This window comes from Cupressus sempervirens, chromosome 7 (assembly GCF_028749045.1).
Source record: "Cupressus sempervirens isolate cs-2001-9-10 chromosome 7, ASM2874904v1, whole genome shotgun sequence".
Taxonomy (NCBI): domain Eukaryota; kingdom Viridiplantae; phylum Streptophyta; class Pinopsida; order Cupressales; family Cupressaceae; genus Cupressus; species Cupressus sempervirens.
In genome coordinates, this window is record NC_143124.1 from 99,116,968 (window position 1) to 99,137,870 (window position 20,903).

Consider the following 20,903-nt stretch of genomic DNA (forward strand, 5'->3'; position numbering starts at 1 on the left):
CAATTGACTAAGTGTTGAGTCACTAATAGACAAATTGACCTTAATGTCAACAATTGCGCCTAGATCTGGTAGTGTGAATAATGGAATGTCACCTTGTTCAACTATGCCAATTGTGATTAATGAAGATTTTTCTTCATTGATAACATTCCTTATTTATTATTTCACCTTCAATGGTTTTTTATTATATAGGGTTTCAAGTACCTTTCAAAAATTGTTTGGGGTTTTAGGTGCTCACTCAAAACCTATTTCTGTGGCTGAAGAGTACTATGTTATCTATGATGCTACCCTGGTCATTGTGTCTTGTTCGATGACCTATTTCACCTTAGGTTTGATGTTTTGTTTGGTGTAGGCTTCTTCAAAAATTTCTTGATTTGTAAAGGGTTTCAAGTTCCCTTCAAAACCTATTTTTCTTATAAAAAAACATTCCTTATTTCTTCAATTTTCATAAGATATTTTTCTCTCTTCTCTTTTCCATTTCTCTCTCTTCATCATTATTCATTCCATGTACCTGATTTATTGTTTCAAACACAATGTCTTGGATTTTATCATTGGAGATAAAGTTATTGATAAAACCTTATTTTTCTTGTTCTTATTCTTCCTATTAAGCATCAAGTGTTATAGGTACACTAGAGAAAAATATGTCTAGTTTCTTAATTGTACTAAAGAAATGATTTGTATCAATTTTTTTGTTAGGAAGATTCATTATTTATTCTCTGATTGTTGCTCCAACACAATTCAATGTTGGTAAATGTTGAGCAGTCATTTTGCATGATGCCAATGATAGAAACTCTTACAAATTTCTTAGGTATGTGCAGGATCATGGTGTGCCAAAAAGTGGTGATCTAAAAAATCTATAGTTCTGAAATATCTCAAACCATTTCAATATCTATTCCAACTTTCTTCCCACCCACCTTGATACTAAATGAAAAAAATTAATATCTTTTGATACCAAACCTACATGGTCAACTTTAAAAACATCCTAAAAATGTGCTTTTGAGCCTATTTTTATGTGATTTTTACTTCAAACATGTAGCTGGCGATTTTCTTTCACAAAAAATTGATGAAATGAAAAGATTTTCTTAAGAATGTTCTTATCTTTCCATAAATGTAGGGTTTGTCAAATTATGAGTTTAGTAAGTAATTATTACTTATTTTCTATTGAGGTTACATATAAAGTGTTGACTGACACACTACTTGAAAAATGACTATAGATTTCAAATGGTACAACATTTTTAAAATCCAAAAGATGCATCACATTCTATGTTTCTTCTACTATAAGGAAAAAAATGAAAAATTGAATTTTGCAAAGGTTTGAATTCGTTAAGGTGGTCAGACACGAGAGTTCTTTTATTCCAAAAATACTAAAATAAAAAATTAATTATTAATTATTTATTTAGAATAAAAATACCCAAAAATATGTCACATCCAGGCATGAGTCTACTACTTATATCTAGAATATTATTAAGAAATATTATCATTTGATTTTTATTAAGGTGGTTAGATATACGTCTACTTCTTAGTTTTGTCCTATTTTTTTTGTAATAATGCATTAAAATTCAAAATTTTGACCAATCGATTTTTATTTTTTTGAGATAGTCCTAGTAGTTTAGAAACTAGATTCAATTTGCTCGAGATTCTTTTCTCTCAAATTTTTGATATAAAGTTAATAACAAGTAGAAAATTGTACATCAAGTTGACATAACCCTAATTTTCTATTTTTTTTATTGCCACTTAAGAGCATAGTTTGTTTGACCATGATCCTACACATACCCTCTCTCTTAATTTTTTTAAAAATCTAATTGGCAAAATCCAAGGTTCTAGATGGTTGTTTTTCAACCTGCTCAATAGCTCAATTGAAGATAAATGTGATTTTTACAAGGAGGCCTTTGTTGATACTTTAATTTGCAAGAATTCTCAAGGATTACAATCCATAGACAAAAATTTTGTTTTGTATTTTTTTTTTTAATGATGAATGGAAATTCTAACAATGAAATTACTATATTCAATAGAAAATGACATAGTTGGGGTTATAAGAAATTTAAAGGAAATTATTGAAAATGAAATTCCTAAATGACATAAGTCAAAGCCACAATACTTCTGCTAATTAAATCTTCAAAAGGATCAAGTAGAAAACCAATAAAATTACTAGCAATATATGCTCGACTCCACCAATGCAATCATCAAAGAGAATAATGAAAATGATAGGATATTTCACAATTCATCAAATCATATAGCCATTGGAGGTGCAATTGCATGAGACAAATCGCTATGTAAGAACTCAAAGGTGATCCTTTCTTAAATTCGTCACAATAGGACAATTTGTTAGAAAATGACAAACATTAGAAATAATTCATTGTATAAGCATTAGCATACAATAAAACCATTGACTCCATCATTATTCATGATTATAAAATTCATAAATGAAATGCACATTCCAACAAGACATAGTACACATAAAATGAGAGAAGAAATACCATACTTTATTGCATCAAAATACTAGCCTTGAATACATATTACATCTCTTATTTTATAGAAACTCCATCCCTAATGAAATTTTCAGATTTAGGGATTTGTTTCTTGCAAAACACATGCTAAAAGCACTAATTTTAAGCAAATTGTGTACAAAAAAACTCCTAACTAGGTGCTAAGTAGGCATGCATTCATATTTTTATTCATTAAATGGTGCATAGGCCTTTACATGACTTAAAAAATCATAAAGAAGAAAACTATGAAAATAGAGAGAACTTGAGATGATTTAGAAGTCTCTGGCACTTCTTTAGAGGAGATCTTGGGCTTCACTATGAGTCTTTGCTAGTTAAACTACCACCAAAATGCATTTTTGGTGCATGAAACAGTAAAAAAATACACCTGTAAGAGCCACCACAAACGATTAAAACTATAGGTGCACCTTATGAAAAGTGCATCTTTGTACTAGAACACCTCTAGGTGGTAGAAAAAAAATTACAAGAATATTTCTAATTGTCAAAATTTCAATTTCTAGCATCAGGGTTTTGTGACCCTTCCACAAAAATGATGTTTGAATGTACCTCTTTGAACTTTTGGATGATGTAGGTGATTTCTTGAGGATCTCACATGCCTAAAGTTTCATACTTTTCCCTCACTTCCCTATGGAAATCATGAACTTCTTTCCTTATTTCTACAAAATCATCATGCTTGGAGTCCAACTCCCTTAGCATCTCCTCAATCTTGAAAATGTATCCAATATTATCCTTAGAGAATATTGCTTCAAATTATGTGTGAATTTTCTACAACTATTTTCACTAAGCATAGTTGTGTTCTAGAGTCATCATAAAAAATCTCTAAGCTGGTTGCACTATAGTATACATCTTCTTGAAATAGTTAGGCATGTGTTCTCTACATATCTTGGATATCTTCATACATAGATGACATGGCCTTAAAACTGGCATGTATATTCTCAATCCAATGATCGATCTTTTCCAGTTCTTCTCTTTTATAAATTTTATCAACATTTGATATCCCTCACTTCCAAGACTAAATCCATCAAGTTTGACTTCTTGGGCACTCCTTGGAACTTGAAAGTCATGGGTTTGAGTGTGATCTTAGTTTCTTTAGAAGATGAGGAAGCCATGATAATATTGGGGACCTCTGGATATTTTGGATATGTACAGTAGCACACCTTTATATTTATCACACCATCGCACTAGCTCATTTTCAAGGAGTTCTACAAGTTGCTTAATTTGCCAAAAAATCAAAGTTCCCAAATTTGAAAATGATTTTATAGGTCTTACTCAAATGAGGCCTGAGACCACTCTTGTATACTTATTCTTGATCATTTTGATGATTATGCCCTCTTTGTCATGGACTTAAACTCCTTCTACTTCTTCTATCTGAAATCCCAAGGCACCTATGTTGAATATGCACATGCAATACCATGGTAATTTTTTGCTTCTATGGATGATGAGGATTCCATAATGATCTACACAAAAGATAAACATTAGTATAATGTTGTTTGGAAGAAAACTAATGTAGAATGAAAAAAACTCAAAAAAAAGGGGGAGTCAAAAGTGGCAAAACATTAAAAAACTGGGGACTAGTGCACTAGCACACCTTGCAAACCTATGCAGGTGCATTGGGAATCTACCTTGTAGTTGTGGCAATTAACACTCATAGAAAATTTGGAGCACCCCAAACACATTACTAGGGTGCATACACGTGTAAGGTGTGGAAGTGCGCACATGCATAAGCTACACAAGTGAGCACCTTGACATCATTTGTTACACTTAAAAGGGGAAGTGCAATGGGATAGTGCACAAGGTGTGCACTATGAACTTAGTATAAGAAAAATATTTTTAGTTTCCAGATCTTGAATGACACAGACCCACTAAACTACCCTGAATCCTAGACCTTAGTCATAGTAGTCCCACTTGTAAAGGTGTCTTGTAAGATTCCTAGTTTTGAAAAGTGAGTCCCTAAAACTCAAAAGAATATGAAAAAAGGGGGTCCCAATTTTTCACCCAAAAATGAGGCATGTATTGTTGAACCAAAACAAATAGCCCCAACAAAAGGGAGAAATAATAATGACATTTATTTTTCAGCAAGCTCCCTCAAACGCAATCAATCAATAAACTTAACACTGATAATATAAGAGGTTATAGAGTGTCTTATCCATCAATCCAAAAATTAAGTTTTCATGTCTAGTATGGACATAATGTGTCAATTCCTTTTAATTCTTAGGCATAGGAAACCACAAATGAGCAATGACCAAGACCAATCTTCACCAATTAGTGAGAGCTTCGATAATATTTGAGAAACCCATTTATGTCACTATTGACTAAATGTGAGGATCCATCTAGAAGGCTCTTCAATGAGTCATCTTTTATCTTTTTCTTTTGACCATGTTTATAATTTAAAAGAGCTTGTATTCTTTCATTTGATTCCTCTTTAAAGTTTTTGTGTACACAAAGCAATGATTAGGCTATGCTACCTTGCGCGATATTTTCCTTTATTTTTCTTTCTTTCTCTCTCTCTTTTTGAAATGCTAGAGTAGCACTTAGATTGTCCTACTGGAGCATTTGAAATTTCTTGATTTCTTTACTTCCTTTGACTCTCATTATTTTTGTTCCTATTTTTGTTTTTTTAAGGCAGGGCAGGAGACACTCACACACCAAGAAGAAACATGGAGAGGATCTGAAAACCATCTTTACTCATGCCAATTAACTTGGATTAATCTCAGTCATTTCTCACCTGGATTAACAAAAACCTATATATATATCTCTCTTAAATGTGTGAATTAGTTAGAATTATCAACTTTGGATATGAGCTTGACAACCAAAGACTAATGCTTCCTTCCATAAGACCTATATAAAGTTTCTTACAAGGTAAAACACTTAGAGTTCTTTGAGTAAGAAACAACTCTTCTAAAAATTAGAACTAATTAGGATGGAACATGTGCTCGAAATATCCCTGACAACACACACTAACTCCCTAATCGAAAACTAAAAGGAAAAAGAAGAAAAATGACACAAAAAAACTAAACAAAAAAGAACTCAAAACTGAGAGAACTAACAAGTAACTAAAAAGGTCACTCAAAAATAAAAGGAACAAAAATTTATATACAAAAGCCTTGAACAATAAAAAAATGGGTTGGTAATCAATAGATTTCTCACTATGTGCATTAGTAATAACCCAGTGCATATAGCTCTAAAATATGGTGACTTGTCTTTGTACTCAAGAAAATTAAATTTGGGTAACCTTGGTTTAATTCATGGGCACAAATAACAAAAAATTAGAAGTTGTGGTAATTTCCCATGGTTTTGATTAATACATAAACAAGTTTTCTTACCTAATTTAATGAGTCCCTAATCATAGGGGTACACTAACACATTGCAATTTCTCCTTCTAGTGGTCTTATCTAATGGTACACAACTTCACACACATGGAAACATTAGTATCAATAATGTAATATAGGTATCAAAAAAATACCAAAATGATAGAACATTATGTTTATGGTCCAAATTATCAACAGTATTATCCCTAAACCATAAATTGTCACATTTAGGCTCCTTGGGACTAGAAAAATCAACCATATATAAGTCTTCCTTTTGAATTACAGCGTTCATTGATATCATTAATCAATGTGTTTCCTCCCTTGTATCCCAAATAATCATGTTCAAAATCATAATTACTATTAGCCATTTTTTTCCCCCTCCCCCCCTTATTCTCTTGTCACCATCATTGAAATCTGATCAGAGATATGTATTTGTGGCATCAAGATTTCATAGTGTGCTAGGCATGTGGCTAGAACCTAAATAAAAATCTAATCATCCCCTCCAATGATATAATTTTCTATTATCTTTTTGAAGGTTTAGATTACCCATGTGTCACTTAAGTTGAATCACTTTGCTAGGTTCATTCACTTTAAGTGTTGCCCCACGCCCCTTTCCTTTTATAAATTGAATCACGCATTTGTCTCATGTTCTCCCTAAGTACGAAAGATTTATGGTGGGTCCAGTGATGAGATTGTTAGTCTCAGAATGGTTTTGACACTTGAGTGCCAACACACTTAACCATTTTCTACATTGAAGCCGAGTACACTATGTATGCCGAGCCACAGCTTGTGCCGAGTCAGGAAAGCCATCAGGTGCTGAGTGATCTTCAGGTGCCGAGTGACTACAAGTGTCGAGCATGATCCAAGTGTCGAGAAATATTTAGGTACTGAGTCATAAATGATGTCAAGAAAGATAGGAATGATACAGGAGCCGAGTTACAAAAGGTGTCGAGCATGAGGAATCAGTAAGTGCCGAGTAACTTAGAATCAACATATGAGTTTGTAACTTCACAAACTCAGATGTAAACCATTTTCATGGCTGACATATGATGAATCTCGAAGGATTTAAGTGATAAGATCAAATCATTTATATTTCCTATGTAATCTACATGCAACCAATAAGAAAAATGGAGAAGGCATGCAACCAATGATAAAAATGCAAGGAATGAGTAGGAATCAGAGGTTCAATATGGACCATAGATCCATGTCTAAGCCTAAGTATTTGAATGTCTTTATAAGAAAGATGAAATATCACTGAATTATGTAGATGGATGAAGGAGTGAACAAAAAATCTAGTGGAGTTCAGAGTTCAGAGTAAAAGACTTAGAGGAAGAGATCAGTAGTTAAATATCCAGTTAATTAGAACAAAGCAGGGGATACAAACGAGTATAAGATCTCAGAGGATCAAGATCAAAAGAAAGCAGATCAAGTGCTTGTATTCAACAATCAAGGATTGTAACCTATCAAGTTTATTATACCTAATACTCTTTAGCCATTGTATTAGAAAGGAAATCCTATGATGATATGTTAACTTAATAGCTATTTTGTAGACCCTTTAAATAGGTGATTAAATCCTTTGATAGGGTAACACTTCATGTAAAGTGTTTGTAAATCCTTTAACTAGGTCACCATTGATACAGTGTAAAGCCTTTAACAGGGCAGACCATCAGAAGTGGTCAAACATTATTACTGTAGTGATTTTGTGGGTATCATCCCCACCCTAGTTTTATGTGGTGATGCATATTTGTTTCTAATGATTGCTTAATATTTATATGTATGCATGTTCATTTCAAAGATATATTACTAAGGATTTAAAAAATAGGTCAAAAGCTAGTACTTCTGATTCACCCCCCCCCCCACCCCCCCCCCCCCCTCTCAGAAGCATTCTTTCCAATAAGATATTCCAACAATTGATATCAGAGCACTAGTTCTATCAAGAAGGATCCTAATAGCTTGGAGGAAAAGATCTGAAGATGGAAGTTTTCAAACTTGGAAAGATAATTGAGAATCAGGTGATAGATGTGCATCTCGCTCTACAAAAAGTAGAGGAAGCTAGAGTGTAATTAAGAAAATCTTTGAAAAGAAGAAAGGAGATAGCCATAGCTAAAAATGATATACACTACAAGGAGATTGATACCACACAAGTGTTTGCCAATGGAGGCACTAAAGAGTTTGATGTAGCAATAGCAAAACTGATGGAGAAAAACAAATCTCAAGCAAATGAGATAAGATCTCTCGATATGGAACATGAATCACAGGCCATAATGTTATGTGAAATCACTGAACAAAAGAAAAGAGCAGTTGAGGATAGAGTCATGATGGAAGATGAAAAAAGGAATCCTACAAACAGACTAGAAGAAAAATGTACTAAATTAACAAGGATCTCAAACATACAGATGGATACACTTGCTCAAATGATGAACCTTCATCATGAACTTAATATAAAAGATATTGAGATCTCTACTTTGAGGATACAGAATGAACAACTGAAAAATGAATTGAATAGAGAAAAAGAGATAGCAAAGAATCTCAACAAGTCAAGCAGAGCTATAAAGTACTTTGAACAGTCGCTAAAATCCCCAAGATCAGCCCATGATACATCAAGACTTGGATACAACAGCACTGAAGTTGGTGAATCATCAAAAAGTGTTGAGCAAAGAAGTGACAAAGGTAAGGATTCTAAACTCACTTGTCATTACTGTAATAAAAAGGGGCATACTGCTAATGTTTGTAAGAGTAGAAGAATCAATCAACCAAACACATCCAAAAGCAAGAGTTACTGTCACAAGTGCAACATGCAAGGACATATGACACAAGATTGCAGATCCAAAGTCTCAAGGGCACAAAGATTTGATGGACATTGTCATAATTGCAAGAAATATGGACATAGAGCATTTGAATGCAGATCAAAGCCTATGTGGACATCAAATCAACTAGTAAAAGGGAATGAAAGTCACTACAATTGGGATTACAACACCAAGTATAGTTTTCATTATTGTCAGGAATATGGACATATACCACAGAACTGCATAAGAACACATTTCAAGGGGAACTATAGAAGATGGTTGAGCCAAACCACATGTTTCAGTTGCTTGAAAATTGGTCATATCAGCAAAAATTGTCCTACAAGGTCCAAATAACCAAATATTGAAGCCATGTTCAAAGGAAAAGAAAAGATTGATGTCAAGAAAATAAGAGGACAAATGAATAAGACTTGGAAGAAGAAAGATGATTGCAGTACATCAAGTAAAGGGACCACTTTACCCAATGGGTCAAGTGATCACACTTCATCAAACTAAGCATAAGAGAGATATATGGGACTGATATAAAAAGTTATATCATACATCAGTCCCAAGACAAAGAAGTACTGAAAAGAAGAAATAAGAATGAGATAAGATGCTAAGACTAAACTTGAATAATTATGCCGAGTTGTCTTTGGATGCTAAGTGAAATTGCTTTGGATGCTGAATTATTAACAAAGTAAGTAGATGTTGAGTAAGTATAGCTGCCGAGTGAATGTTGAGTTGAAAAACATTTGGAAGTCGAGTGACAGGTGTAGGTACAAAAATGCATTAAATGCAAGGGTTTTTGAGTTGCATAAAGGTGAAAATCAATTTATTTTTGAGCTATTCAAACAAAGAGCGATTACCTTGAGCACGACTGAGCGATTTTCAAGCTTTCAACTAGTGATTTGTAGGGATTCAACATCTACCCAAGCGATCTAAGCACTTATCCAGGTATTTCCTTCAGGTGTTGAGTTTTACAGTTTGAGAAGTTTTCTTTAATCTTTAAACCCTTCTTCAGTTGTAAATGGTGTCTAGTTCTAAAACAACCCAAGGGAAAGTGAGCCATGAGATTCAACTTGTCAACAACAAGGTTAAACAACCTAAGTTTAGACCTATACCAGAAGTTGCATATAAAAACAATCGAGTTGGTGCCCTATTTGCCATCCCTAAAAAAGTTGTTATGGTTTAGGATGTGCGAAAGTGTTATAATTGCAAAATAAGAGCCATAGGAGACTTGGAAATCTTTAATGCCTATGAAAAACTCTGTGAAAATGGTATCTTGAAAGATGAGTTTTCTATCATAGAAAAGAAGGGTTTAACCAAAGCTCTAGCTTTTCCAATCGTATTCAAAACCTAGTGGATACGCATAATACTTAGTAGAATCCATGATGGAGCATTCTAGTTGGAACAAGGACCAGTCAAGTTTACCAAGAAAATGGTTCATAGGGTTATTAGTTTTCCAACCCTAGATCGGCCAAAAACATTGAGAAGTGAAAAGAAGAAAACAATTAAGAAGAACATAGGTGCAAAGTGGAACAATAGAGGCATGAATATAGACACCATAATTGATTCCCTTCTAGAATTTGTTGTAAGGATCATATCACATAAGTTTTATCAATCCAATAGGTTAAATAGTGTACCCTGCATAGCAGTGGATGTGGCATATAAGCTTGTAAAGAAAGACCACACCTATGACCTTGCAGAGCTTTTGTTGCAACAGATCAATGAAAATCTTGGAGCTATTAGAAAGTCCAAGGGAGCACAATGTAAATTTGGTTTAATACTAGTTTGTATGTTTTTCTATGTAATGAAGGAATTCCCTTCATTCAGCAAAGTCAATTGGAGTCAGAATAAAACCATTGTTGATTAAATAAATGATTACATTGCACAAATGGGAGATAGCTTTGATGATCAAATGTCTATCTATTTTGATGATTTCAAGAATGCAATGAACAAAAGAATGAGAATACCAGTTTCACTGGTGGAAATTCATGTAAATGACATATGCTTTTTGATTGACATTGATTATACTTACATTCAAGCAGTCCTTCCAAGAACAAGATGGCTTAGACCATTGGGATATGAGCTTCATGTAGACCAAGCTTCTGCAGCCATCACAACATTACTTGTTGAAGAAATGGACAAAATTGCAAAAGCATTTGGAACATATGACACTGTCAAATCAAGAGTTGTTACAGAACTCAAGACAACCATAGCAATAAAGAAAAAGGACAAGCTGGTAAAGAAGATAAAGAAGAAATTTGGTGTTGAAGAATCAAGTGCAGCAGGCAAAGCAGAAGAGATTAGTGAAGGAGAAGAAGAAGGTGAGCCAGAACAAGAGCCACTTGAATTGTCACAAAGCCAAGGTGAAGAGAAAGATGAGAGTGCCAAGCAAGAAGAAACCAAGGAAGCACCCATCTGAGGTAGAGTCATCAAAAGGAAAACAAAGACACCTCTTGCTTCTCAACCTTCACCAAAGAAAGCTGTCGTGCAAACGCCCAAGAAGCCAACAACTAGAGCTACAACAAGGGCCTCTACACAAAGGACTAAAGAGGAAGTCACAAAGAAGAAGAATACAAAAAAAAGGCACAGGAAGAGCCAAGGAAAAGGAAAAGATATGTGGCCCAACCTGATACTGATGAAGAATATCAGATTGAAAAGGTAAGTCATCCTCCTAAATCTTTAGCTGATATATTATGTGAGAAGATTAGGAATGGAGGCTTAAGTAAAATGAAAAAGATTGATTTCAATAAGTTCAGTAGAGAGGAATAAAATAGCATAGAAGAATTAGTCTATGCATTAATGGCACAATTCAAGTATACACCTCTTGAACTAGATGGACAATTGCCAAAGGAGTTGTCTAAAATTGTAGAAGATAGATGGCATTTCTGTCTAATGATGGAGAAAGAGATGAGCGAATCAACCCTAGCAAGCATACTACCTAATTTAACCAAAGAATAGATAACTCAAGTAGTCAAATGGCATAGTAAAAGGTTTACACCTAAATATAGGGCATTATCTGTCTTAGAAAACAAAATTGAAGAAGTTGTACAGAGAACTAAAAGAATTTGGAAAAACTTGTACAAGACAATTGAAGATGTCCTTGAAGAGGAACACAAAGAAGAAGTTGCTGCTAATCTAGAGGAAAGACTGAAGAGGAAAGAAGAGGAAAACAAGAAAGAAAGAGAGGAGGAAAGAAAAGATGAAGACAAAGAAACTGATGAACAGAAAAGTGTGCAAGACACACAACTTTCACCTCCTAGCCCTCCTCACTCACCTACCACACCTGTAGAGATCACAAAGATTAAGGATGTTGTTGACACCACATGTCAAAACATCAATCCATTAACTGGAGAGGATCTTACTAAGATCCTTGACCAAACAACTCAACAAGAACAATTGTGTGCAGGTTCCATATTGGTCAGTGTGGATGATCTCCAAAAGTCAGGAGACAAACTCAAAGAAACCAAGGTGTCACCACAAGAACCACCTCAAATCATTCAAACTATTGGGCTTACATTTCTCTCACCTCCATCACCACCAAGAATAGACATTCAAGCTAATCAGGAGCCAAGTGCAATAGCAAAGGAAATCAAAGGTACAATAGTACAGACAACAAGTATACCTCCAGCAGCAGTGACACAAGAAGAAGAAGCCAAGCAAGAAGAAGAGGATAAAGAAGAAACACAAGATAAAGAGGAGTTTGCAATATAAAATTTGGTTGAATTACCAAAAATAGGAACTCCTACCAAACCTATTTAGAAGCTAGGTACTGAAATGATGACCTTACATCTCAGTACACCAAGTTCAAGTTCTACTAGGGTAGCTAGGACCATTCTTTATGGCATTCCTGAGCTTGATAAAGAAATTAAAATACCCTATTATGATTCAGGCACTCTAAATAAGGAAAAGATGAATGAAATACAAAGTGCATTGGATAAGAGAAGGAGGCAAGAGGCAATGAGAAAAGACTACAAATACAAGCAGGAAACGAATGAGATAAAAGATATATTCATGGATGCTTTTAGCTTTCAACCTCCAAATGAAAACAAGCCAATACTTGAGCAACTATTTGATATAGTTGACCAAGTGAATAATGAAGACCATGATACTAATGTAAAACTAATGGAATGGTCAAAAAATAAGTTTCAAGGAAAATTCAACTAGAAAATAGCTAATAACATAATTTTGGGACAGGTTGACCTAGCTAAGAAATTGGAAAATGTAAAGAGTGTATTAGGGAACATATTTTCCCTTTATAGAAAATTGTGTGATTTTTCCAGGTTCACACAAGAAATAAATCAGAAAATTTTGAACCTTGAGGGTAAATTAAAGCTATCCAGCATGCAACTACCCTCAGATCCTACAAAGAGTGAAAAGCAATTTGCTCAAACACTTCACACTCAGAGGGAATTAGCTGCATTGTCAGCAGAAGAGGCCACTATGAAAGAAAAGTTGATGCAAATCCAAGCTTCCATCACTCCTCACTTGGAAGTCTTACACAAGGAGCAAATGTATGCAGAAATAGTCCTGAAGAAAAATACAAATATTTCTATACATGAAGGACTTGTTGATCTAGCAGTAGAGCTTGCAATCCAACAAAAGTCATTGGATATTTCCTTAAATAACTGGGATGCAGCTCTCCAAATACTCCTTGAGGTAAATAAGACATTTTTGGCCAAGCATGGCATTACTATTTGGGACCCTTTGACATCAGTATCAAAAAGGGGGAGATAATATTCTAAGGGGGAGATAATATTGAGAAGATATAGGCATAATGGCACAAGACATCAGAATTCATAACCAAGGCATGATAAACTCAGGGGGAGTTTTGATCAACTCAGGGGGGAGTTATAATAACTTTGAGGTATATATTGTAAGATAAAGATTTTAAACCTTTGTATACATACCAAGCAGATTAGTGAACATACCCATAAGCTCAGATAAATAATGCTTAGTTAAGTGTTTTTGACACTCATGTCAAAGGGGGAGATTGTTAGTCTTAGAATGGTTTTGACACTTGAGTGTCAACATACTTAACCATTTTCTAGATTGAAGCCGAGTACACTATGTCTGCCGAGCCACAACTTGTGCTGAGTCAGGAAAGCCATCGGGTGTCCAGTGAAGATCAAGTGCCGAGTGACTACAGGTGCTGAGCATGATCCAAGTGTCGAGCAATATTTAGGTGCCGAGTCATAAATGATGTCGAGCAAGATAGGAATGATACAGAAGCCAAGTTACAGAAGGTGCCAAGCATCAGGAATTAGTAAATGCCGAGTAACTCAGAATCAACATATGAGTTTGTAACTTCACAAACTCAGATATAAACCATTTTCTTGGCTGACATATGATGAATCTCAAAGGATTTAAGTGATAAGATCAAATAATTTATATTTCCTATGCAATCTACATGCAACCAATAAGAAAAATGGAGAAGGCTGCAACCAATGATAAAAATGCAAGGAATGAGTGAGAATCAGAGATTCAATATGGATCGTAGATCCATGTCTAACCCTAAGTCTTCAAATGTCTTTATAAGAAAGATGAAATCTCACTAAATTATGTAGATGGATGAAGGAGTGAATGAAAACTCAAGTGGAGTTCAGAGTTCAGAGAAAAAGACTTAGAGGAAGAGATCAATAGTTAAATATCCAGTTAATCAAAACAAAGTAGGGGATACAAATGAGTATCAGATCTTAGAGGATCAAGATCAGAAGAAAGCATATCAAGTGCCTGTATTCAACAATCAAGGATTATAAGCTATTAGGTTTATTATACCTAATACTCTTTAGCCATTGTATTAGAAAGGAAACCCTATGATGATAGGTTAGCTTAACAGCTATTTTGTAGATCCTTTAAATAGGTGATTAAATCCTTTGACAGGGTAACACTTCATGTAAAGTGTTTGTAAATCCTTTAAGCAGGTCACTATTGATACAGTGTAAAGACTTTAATAGGGTAGGTCTAGACCATCAGAAGTGGCCAAACATTATTACTGCAGTGATTTTGTGGGTATCATCCCCACCCCAGTTTTACCTTCTTATTCTTGGAGGGTTTCTGGGTTACCAAAATCTGAAGTGTTATCTGGTGATGCATATTTGTTTCTCATGATTGCTTAATGTTTATATGCATGCATGTTCATTTCAAAGATATGTTATTAAGGATTTTTAAAATAGGTCAAAAGCTAGTACTTCTGATTCACCCCCCCTCTTAGAAGCATTCTTTCCAATAAGATATTCCAACAGAGATCACATGGTTAATAGGTGTCAGCATTGCAAGAGTTTGAAGAGCATTAGAAGAGGAAAGTACAAAAGGGGCCCGAATTTGGATCTTTGGCATTGGATTTCTCTTGATCTAACAATCCACATACCTTGTAGGGACATACAAAGGTGGTAGTAAAGGTTTACAAAATTTTCTTGTAGAATGGGTGGTGACAGGTTTGGATGAAAAAATCCTCTGTGTGATCAAGGACTACATCAAATGGAGGAATGAAGCTATCATACAAGGGATTTTTGAAATCAAAGATCTTCTCAATGGGCTTGATGAGATTGATGATATCATCTAGGGTGACCTAAAATGGTTTCATAAACAATGCAATAAAGAGGGCAAGGATCTAATTGCTCCCACTAATGAGATTGTCAGAGACCTGCAAAGGAATTTCTTGGAGGTGAAAGAAAAGAAGATGCCAATAAAGTAGGATTTTTCTAACATAGCTCATGTGGAAGCCATGCTAATAATTAACCAAAAACACCTAAAAATGCACAAAGCAGTTATTGGAAAAATTCATAAGGAAAAGACGTTTAGAAATAGAGGATTGCATATCTAGGTCTACCACATTAATCAGTTATCTTTCCCTTCACTACTGCATACAAGAGCTCAAAATTAGGAAAACTTGTCACTATTGTTGTGGAGAAATCTTAGGATCTTTTTACACCTTGAGCTACCTACTTGATATAGATTGTCATGTGTTAGTTTCTTTACTTTATCACGCTTTAGCAGTTAGCATAGTTAAATAACTAAAAACTATTAACTCCTGGTGGGGTAATTTTGGATCATGGTTTATCTAGCCCTACAAAGGATATATGTTTAATAACTGACTACTAGAAATGGTCATCTATAAGTAGGTACATGATAGAACTATTTTCCATTAGTATTTATGCTTTGAATTCCAAGTAAGATTTTCATGATAAGGAATATAATATTCTACTAATTTTATGTTTGGTGCTTTTTTTAGATAGATATTTTTGTCTATTCAAACTATGTTTTATTTTCTTTCCGAAATGAATTACATGTGAAAGTTCTCTTTACTTAAGTTTCAAATGACATATTATTTTGAAATAAGAAGAAATAGAGGGAAGGAAGTGAAATTCATAGCTAGATTTTTTTTAATAATAAATAGTCATGTGGATGATTGTTAATATTAAATTTGAATGGTTTTTCAAACTGTACATTCTCTTCATATTGATGAATTGGTTGTTATAAGATTTTAAGTATTTTCTAGTAAAAATTCTCATGGGAAGGTATTCCCCCATAAAGAGGAATTAATTAATATATTTTATATGCTAAATGTACCTAATAATATTATGGATCAATATTAAGAAGAGAGTCCCATAATGTTTCATGAGAACTCAAATAGTTGGTGTTAATATGGCATTTACTCTATAAAGTTAACTCATTCACTTTAGGGAAAAATATTTCACTACTAGTTTTTTTCAACTCTACTAGGGAATGATGAAGACTAAATTATCAAACATATTCCCTACATTATCTAATGAAATATATGAAGTTGGAAAATGATTCTACCTAACCATAACTAGTTGCTTGTTCTATAGCCAAATCTAAGTTTCTAGATATGCAATAAGACCTTATTTCTAATCTTAATGATTGTGCTTGGGTAAATAGGGTGAGCAATTCAAAATACCTTTAGGTTTAGTGAATCCTAGAAAGAGAAGAAGAAGCAGTCGTAGAGAGGGTTGCACACATAAATAATTGAAGAAACCAAGTTATAAAACCTTTCAATCACTCTAGTGGAAAAAAGGTACACCTAGATTGATAAATCCTCAAGGCTATTGGAAAAATATTTTGAAGACCTAGAAAATATTGATTTTAAGCTTGATCTTTGTTTAAAATGAAAGAAAACTAAAACGACTAGCAGATCATCCTCTCCTACTAAAAGTACTATCCAATCATCTTCTTTTTATTCCCTGCTCATTCCTAGAACATTTATTCCTTCTACCATTACTATTCTCCCTCTTAATATCAAACTACCTAGAAAGACACTCAACCAACCTTGGGGTGTTGTCGTAGGTGCTTTGAGGCTAGCTAGTAATATGGAAAGATTACCTAAAGGAGCATGAGAATTTTTTCCTAGATTTAGTAGACATGGAAATAAATCACCTAAAGAACATTTGAATGATTCAATAAAGCATGTGGTGTGTTGGTAGTCACCACAAAAGATGTAGTCATAAGGTTATTCATCCAAACCTTGATTGATTTTTTAGCTGATTGGTTTCATCATTTTTTGAATGCATCCATTACATCTTGGGATACCATGATAACAAATTTTGAAGCCATATCTACATCGCTAGATGAGGCCAACTCTTTTCTAATGCAATTAAGTCAAATGAAAAAGGAGATACATGTACCCATGTGTGAATTAGTTGCAATGTTCAATAATTCTTTACAACAAATTCCTAATGCTAGTAGACCTAATGAAAAAAAACCTAAAGGGGTTCTTTTTTAATGCAATGCCCCTAGATGTCACTTTCCCATTAAAAATAGCTAACCTTCCAACACTTGAAGCTACTCAAAGTCTTGCTATTTAACTAGAGGATCATCTTTTAATAACTAGAAAATGGAAGAAAGATGTACAAATCCCAAATTCTCAAGCATCCTCTTCCTCTTCTCATAATGATTTAGTAATTCAAAAGATGGAAAATGATATCATAGATGTTAAAGGAAATTACCTAAAGCCACGGCTCCTTACTAAGACATCCCACAAAGATATCTACGCCAAAGAACTTCTAATCATGGGAAAAAATTTAACCTTCCTCCTACTTAGTAAAGGCTTCAAACTGAACCTCCTCCTAGCAAAAGAAACATGTGTTTTTTTTTTATCTTACTAGTGATCATGAAGAGTCCACATATCCAAAAAATATGAGACATGAGCAATTGGAAGCAAAAAAGGAAATTGCAGTAAGTATAATTCATGAGGAGTCTTCCAAAGAACATAGAAACTTTGTAAGTTACTATCTTGAATATGAATCTGATTCCAATAGGGGTGGTGACATTCATGTAACTTTGGAAGAACCCTTTTGTTCAATCTTACCTAGGGGTAATGAGGAGGAAAAATTAATTCACAATATAAAGGTGTTGTAACATCTCCCCAAGAAAAGGATTTCAAGACTAGGTAGGAGAAGGAAATAAAGCACCACAAGCTCAAGTTCCTCAAGTTCAAATCCTAAAAAGATCTGATCCTATATCACTTTTTGATATCAATGATTTTTGTAAATTTTCTAGCATTAAAATTTCCCCTATTGGATATCTAAGAGTGAGTCTTAAAGAACTTGATAAGTTAATAGACTATGTTCATGACCCTACCTTAGAAGTATTTGCTAAAAAAGTAAGCAAGATGTCTTCTTGGGAAGAGACCAAAATAAAATAGAAAAAAATTCATAAAGAGAAAATTCAACTTGAGAAGTTGAGTCTAGAGACATCATTCAAAGAAAAACCTAAACCTTTTAATATATCTCTCTTTATACATGGTTTCAAATTAAGCAATTTCATTATAGATTTAGGAGCCTTAGATAATATAATGCCAGTAGTTGTAGCTAAGGCCCTTGACCTTCCTTTGAGTAAAACCTTTAGTAAATGCTACTCAATGGATACCAATAAAGTACCGCTATTTGGCCAAATCAAAGATGCCTAAGTTTCATTAGCAACCTTCCTTGATAAAAGGATAAAGCTCACTATTTTGGTAGTTGATATTCCTACCAGTTATTGCATGCTTCTTAGTAGAACCTTCTGCCAAGATTTAGGAGGAGAGGTTAAGATGGATTTGGCCACAAGCATTTATACCCATAAGGAAGGAGTAAGTAACCCTGCTACCTGAAAACAAATAAAATTTTCTCATATGATGACCCTAAATACCAAATCCTTTATCAAGAAACTAATTTCACTAACTATTTGATTATGCCTACAATTGAGGTGATAGGAATCAATTCAAATAATGATAACACCACTTGGGTCCTAGAATTAGATTGAATTTTTTGTTCAAGTGGATCAGGAGTGGGTGTGATATTGATTTCCCCTTCAAGATATACTTTTCCCTCATCTTTCAAGCTCAATTTTGAGAAAGCAAACAATAACGAAGAGTAAAAAGCTTTACTACTGGGATTGGAAAAGGCAAAGAAGAAAGGTATAAAACTACATAAGGCAAAAGGAGATGCCAAATTAATAGTGAAGCAAGTTCAAAAACTCTTTTAAGTTAAAAATGAAAGATTAAGGCATTATAGAAACTAGGTGTGGATGATTTAGATTCATTCAATGCTTTTTCTATCAAATCAATACTAAGGGAATTCAACTCTTGGGAAAATAGTGTGGTAGTGTTTGCATCCATATCGATTCTACACTTAGAGTTTGAAAGTGTTAGATACACCATAGAGATTATACATTGACTAAGAGTACTTGATAATAATAATTCATGGCAACTGTTCAGGGCTGATGCTCATATCAATACTTTCTTGCAAAGTTTGGATAAATTCACTACTAATTACTTTGAAGGTTCATAAGAAGAATGCCATGAATTTTTTCCCAATAATACTAATGATGAATCAAAGAATATTTAATAACTCAAAGGTAATTTTATACCAATAGGATTTATTGAACTTGACAAGATTTTTAATAGGTGAGATGGTTTTTCAGCTCAAACTAGACTCTCTAGAGGTGTTGAATAGGGTAATTACATAAGGTTAATATTGGTGATCAAAGAATTACAAAGATGGTGAACTTGGGAGCCCGTTCTGATGAAGGTGAGAAAGCGCGATTCACTAAGTTTTTGAAAGAGTACAATGATGTTTTTTCTTGGTCTTATGAAGATCTAAAATTTTTCAAAGGCCGGCAATTTATACACTACATTCTTTTGAAATCAAGTACTTCAACTTTTAGATAAAAATTGAGAACTTACAATCCAAAGGTTTTAGATGTTATCTTTAGAGAAATTGACAAGATGCTTAAGGCTCGTGTCATCTTCTCAACACATCATTCCACTTAGGTGGCTAATATTATGCCTATGAGAACAAAGAATGGGGAGATTGGGATTTGCATGGATTTCAAAAACCTTAATCAGGATATCTTGAAAAAAAACTTTACCCTACCCATGATGGATCAAATACTTCACACTATCGTAGGCTCACATATGCTATCTTTTCCTAATAGTTTCTATAGGAACAATCAGATAGGATTTTCTAAAGAAGATCAACACAAGATGACATTCACAATGCCTTGCGATACTTTTTCCTACTTGTAAGCATACTTTTAAAACTCAATTTGAAACTTCAAAATCAACCCCATTAATTAATCTTTAGTTGGTTTTTGCTACTGATTATGCCTTTGTAAACTTCAAACTATGTAGAAGCATTTTCCTATGCTCATGTTGAACTTGAACTTGACCTAAAAGTTCAAATATTCAAAGTTCAAGGTTTGAAAGGAAGATTCATATGTTTGGGAATTCAAGTTCAAGGTGTAGAATCATAACTTCAAGTTTTATAGCTCATGCATAGAGTACAAGTTTTGCCATAGTTTTGCAATTTGAATTCAATGATCCAAAATACAAGTTTACAGATGTAGATTCAAATTTATAAGTCTGTTCAAATATCCTAATTTGAAGTTCAAGTCTTTAAAGTGTAGGTCCTTTGGTTTGAAGTTCAATGGTCCAGAAATTCCTACATTGATAGTTGTGTGTCTCTATTGATTACATATGTTGGAGGATGAGTATGGGTTTTGGGAAAAAGTACACAAGGAAAACATGGGTCAAGTTTCTCCATAGAAAATATTGTTGGTAACATATGCTCCATACAAGGATCACAATCTATCAAAATAAGAGCATGAGAGGTACCTAGGTGTCATTTGATTATAAAAAAATGTCAAGAAAACCTTTCTAAAGACATGAGAACCAGGCTTTGTAACAAGTGAGAGGATTTTTTATCATGAAAAGGCATAAAAGAAACATTATGATTCCTTGACATGCAATTAATGAAGAGCTTGAGCTCATGAGACATATGTAGGCAATAGCAACATATTTGACATAA